The sequence below is a fragment of the Sciurus carolinensis genome, chromosome 2, assembly GCF_902686445.1.
Source record: "Sciurus carolinensis chromosome 2, mSciCar1.2, whole genome shotgun sequence".
In the NCBI taxonomy this organism is placed as follows: domain Eukaryota; kingdom Metazoa; phylum Chordata; class Mammalia; order Rodentia; family Sciuridae; genus Sciurus; species Sciurus carolinensis.
Window position 1 is genome coordinate 99995344 of NC_062214.1, and position 5270 is coordinate 100000613.

The 5270-nt window shown below is 43.5% G+C and overlaps 1 pseudogene; it reads left to right on the plus strand.

Annotated features, from left to right (window-relative positions):
• Positions 1-1970: 1970 nt before the first annotated feature.
• Positions 1971-4432, plus strand: LOC124976375 (interferon-stimulated 20 kDa exonuclease-like 2; annotated as a pseudogene).
• The last annotated feature ends 838 nt before the right edge of the window (positions 4433-5270 follow it).

Below are 5270 nucleotides of genomic sequence, written 5' to 3' on the forward strand. Positions count from 1 at the left end.
TCTCTAAGTCAGCAAGAAGTGATGGGAACCCTAAATAGCATAAAGACTTTGAAAGGAACAAAGAAAATTATTATTTAGATACCAGCTACCTGACTGAGAGAGTAAGTACCCCAGTACCACCAGGTAAAGGTAAGAAGAAAATGTTAGGAACCCATCAAAGCAGTGGACTGACAGTCTGACTTGCAGGAGAGTGCTACAGTTTCAATAGGTTTTAAATCCAGTTTGGGGAGCTAGTTGGTCTAAGGACTGCTCTGCTCCAAAGAGGGAACTTACTTTGATTGACCTCCAGCCCTCAGACATAAGCTACTACAACAGCCACTGCTAGATACCATCATGCCTTAGGAGTAGAAGTCTTCCACTGATACATACTTCAGTGGGGAGAAGACAGGCTCCCTCAGCAGCCTGCAGCTTTAGGAGCAGTGACTGCTAGAGCCACAAGCCTGAGTCCCACCTGCACTTGTCTGCTGAGAATTAGGGAGGGTCTCTGCCAAAGTCACATCTTTCAGTCTATAGCCAATAGTGCCAAGTCCTAGATTCACCTGTACCTGTCCACTGGGAGATGAGAAAGGACCTAAGTACCGTTCATAGATCCAGAAGTGTGACTACCAATCTCTGGCACCATCTGCATTCACCCAGCAGGATGTAGAGAAGGTCTCATTCCTAAACTACAGCCCCAGGACTCTAGTTTCCAGTGCAAAAAGCCTTGGCATCACCCAAGTTGTTCCCTTGGAATCAGAGGAAGGTCCTATCCATGTCCTATAACTGCTCTATCATAGGTTCCAATGCTACCAGCATGGTCACCACCAGAGCTTGCCCCACAGTGATTTCTCCTTCACTGTCCCACAGACCCAGGATTATAGATACCAGAAACAGAAGCCCCAGTACCACCTGTGCTTAACCCACAGGACCTGGGGTGGAGGGTCTCCTCCACAGACCATGGACTTCACACCACAGCTGCTGAGCCAAAAAACCCTGGGATCACTTGTTATTGTCTCTTGGGACTTTGAGAAGATAGCATCTGTGTCTCTCAGATCAGGTCAAGAAGCAGCAAAAAGCAAAAGGAAGGGATCACAAGGAAGATGAACACTTCCAGGGTACATCCCCAGTGATCCACCCCACCCAGTCACCTCCCACGTGTCTACAGTTACCACTCGGTTCATTTAAACTACAATAGGTCACAGTTTTCAGACTCCAGTAATTTGACCTTCAACCATTCCTGCATTAACACACAGGAGCTTTGGGGGATACTTCATATCCAGTCCATAACATTCTACCCCTGACCTCCAAATGCTTATGTCCATCTCATTTAGATCATCTTCAAGAATCTCCATAGTCTTAACAGTCCCACTACTGCACTACTAAGTCCAAAGTCTTGTCTAAGACTCAAGGCAAACTCTTGGCTGTGAGATATCAAATATACAGTGGGTATGTACCTGAATATATAGTGGCACAGAGCAAACACTCCCATTCCAAATGAGGGGAATAGTGCAAGACAAAGGAAGGATGGAACCAAAACAAAACTGAAACTCAGTCAGGCAAACAGGTTCTGTAACTCAATGTATGGCATCTATTATGCATGGTGGCAAGATGTACTCTCAAAGGGGTTTGATAAGTTCCATACCTTTGTCCTTGCTGGTTACAGCACTCATAGCCTCTCTCAGTCTGACTCTCCATAGTCAGCAATTTTCTCCAGCAGACAGTCCACATAACTGTCATAAGTTAATTCCTGGGCTCTCCATTCCAGTTTCAGCTTCCGTCCCACAGCATCATGCATTGACCTCTCAGGGACAGCCTGCAGAATTCTGACCCTACTACACTTTGCCTGACCTCCCTGGCCTTCCTTTTAAATCTTGGTGGAAGCCTCCATAACCCTTTAACTTTAGTATTCTGCATTCCTGCAGAACCTGTATCATGTTGGATAATGCCAAGTTCTGCTGCCAGCTCATACTGAAGGTAGGCCTACTTGGATCATGGCAGCAATAGCCTCTGAGTATGCTGAAACAGCTTCCAAAGCACTGTCTAAGCAAGGTTCCCTCACAGTCTACTCAGTGGAATTTTACTTTTACAACCTTGAGCCTGCCATGCTTGTGGTCTTGCCAAATAATGAGGTGACCTTAAAGCATCTTTCCTACTATCTCTGTATAAAACACTTATCATCTCTATAGTGACTATAATCTCTTCAACAACCATATCTTTCTTGTCCCAAGTTTAGACATTCTTCTAGCCAAATGTGAATTTTCAAAATCCTTATTTTCTTTTTCTGCTCCTGATTATCACAGTAAACCTGGCTAAAGACTGACAGCCATATCCATGCCACCACTTGAATGCTATGCTGCCTTGAAATTTCCTCTGCCAGATTAATTAATCTATCACTTTTAAATTCCTATGTCCTCAGAAATTGTAGACAAGTTCTTTGCCAGAATATAACACAAATGGCATCTATGCCAACTCTCAATCAAGCCCCTGTTCCACTCCAAAATCTCATGGGCACAGTCTTTACTTTCCTCATCCTTACGGCATTCTGGTCTTTTGAGCTCCATTAGAATTGTCCTTTAAGATCAGTTTACTCTTTCTAGTGGAGCCCATCTTGGAGGTATGTATGTGGGCTTGTGGGGACAGTCCTTACCTAGCACACAGTCAAAATGTGCTTGCAAGGTGGGCTGCCTTGAATTAACTCCCTTCCACCCAGCACCTCTGGCATGTGGTGTCAAAGGTCTTGCCTGGGAGGACTCGGGTAAGATTCATGTGGAGATTACCTCCCCCAAGCAAATATGAGATGGAGTGGTGCCTGGATTTATGTCTCTATTCATGACCCATGACTCGGATACCACCTGTGCCATACTCCTTACTGCTTTCAGGCATATTAGACATTCTTTTTCTAGTCAGATTACAGAGCTCACCTGTTCTGGCTTCCTGAACGGCTTCAAACTTGATGGGCCCTCTGGGTCCTTGATTTAGATATTAATCAAGTGATGAAGATATTAATTAATATAAATTAATTCCTGTGAACCCAGGACATCTGTCATGGTCAGCACTGCACTCTACCACTGAGCCCAGCCCTTTCACTTTACAAATAGACTGAGACCTAAAGAGGGATATGACATTACTAAGACTGTGCAGTTGGTTAATGTGGGGATTCCTGGCTCATATCAGTATCCTTCCATCATTTTCATGGTAAAGTTTCATTTCCCCTCTGAGTTGTTTTGATGTCTTCGCTCTCTTATATCCTGCAGAGATTGGTCTTATCTCATTTTTCCCCTAGGCTAGGGGATACAATTACCAGGATCACTTTCTTTCCCAGGATTTTCTGAAGACCTTTTCATGTTGGACAATGTGATTCATCAGAGAAAGAGTCCCTCATTCTCTTCCTATCCATGAGCCACTCTTCCCAAATGTTCTTCCATCATCCAACATCTTCATATCTGCTATACTTCTGATTCTGGATTTGGGGAATCTCCACCAAAAAAGGCGTCAGAAGGAAATGTCAAGTATAAAAATTTTGTTAAGAAGTGGTGGCTCCTGGAACAGAGGGGCTTTCTCAATAAAAAGAAGCAGACTTCTAGCAAGGTACCTAAGTTGCACTCAGAACCTGCAAAAGAAAGGGGGGAAATGTGAGAGCAAATGGCATTTTGAAGATCATTCCCTTTTAAAAAAGAAGACAACTGCACCCAGGAATGGGCCATGGTTGTCCCTGGACAAGAAAGCTGCAGTGTCTTGACTCACCCCTACCCCTTCAAAGAAGGCTTATTCTGTTGCAGCTAAAGTAGATTTTCTGGGGGAGTTCTAGAGTGCCCTTCCAAAGATTAAGAGTCACCCAACTTGCTGCCAGAGGAAGGGCACCTAGAAGAAAAACCCTCCTTAGAACAATGCTACACAGCATTTTACCAGAGCTCACTAAGAGAATAAATGATCTGCAGCATCCCAGAAGTTGCCAGGGAAGTTGGTGGCAATTTTGAGATGGTGGGCACAGGATCAAAGGACATATTAGTTCTTTGGTTCAAAGTAGCATTGTCAACTACAATGGAGATGTGCTTTACGACAAGTACATCCTTCTCCCCTGGACTACTAGACCAATTGGAACAGTATCTGTAAGGAGCCATGGTGAATACTACACCCTTCAAGATTGCTCAGAGCCAGATCTTTGAGGATACTCTTTGGGAAGATAATGGTAGGACATGCCATTCACAAAGACTTCAAAGCCCTATAGTACTTTCACCCCCAGTCCCTTACCTGAGACACCTTCCAAATGTCCCCCCTCAACCAGAAGGCCAACTGCAGCTGTGAAGAGACAGAGGAAGCACCCAGGAGAAACAGGGCAGTCTCTACCACCTTCACACCTGTGGAATCTAGACTTTCTGGGGAGAAAGACTCTACCCCAGACCTAATATCCATTGAAATTTCACCTCAAATCTTGTGTCCTGTATCTGGTTAAGTGTCCCATGGAAGGGGGACATCTCCATGTCAGAATCCAGCCCTAGACTCCTTATCTTCTTCTTCTTCTTATTATTATTATTATTATTTTTTTTTTTTTTTTTTTTTTTTTTTGTGGTGCTGGGGATTGAACCCAGGGCCTTGTGCTTGCAAGGCAAGCACTATACCAATTGAGATGTCTCCCTAGTCCTAGACCCCTTATCTTAAAAGGTGATAACCTCAGGTCCTAGGGTGCTGTTTTGATTTCTAGGGCAGGGCATACCTGCAAGTGTAGTTTCCCACACTGACTTACCACTAGTGTTGTCATATGTCTCTTGTTTTTTGGAGACGGGTGTGTGGGGGTTTTGCCAAGGTTGACCTCAAACTCCTGGATCCAAGCAATCCTCCTAGTTCAGCTTCTTAAGTAGCTGGGACTCAGTATTTTTTATTCTCAAGTAATTAACAGCATCCTTTCAGTTTCAAAGTGTCTTGATTAGATACTCAGTGTATCATCACGTTACTTATACCAGACTCTACTTTTGGCTCAGAGTCTGCATCCAGCCTGCCAGGATACTAACTGCCAACTTCCAGAAGAGCCTCTATTGGTAGGTTTGATTCTTAAGATTATAAGACAGTGAGGTAAGAGTATAGCTTAGAAATCAATTTTTCATATTTAGAAAAGCAGTCTCTTACCTAGGATAACAGAGGCTTTATTTAATTTAGACTCTACTTGGAAGGTTGAAAATGAATTTAAATGGTTTTAATGTTTCTTTATTTGTTTGCTTGCTTTTTTAGTCTTTTACCTTGCTAAACCAAACCTATGAAACTCAAATGATTCCTTTGATAAATTTTTATAATGG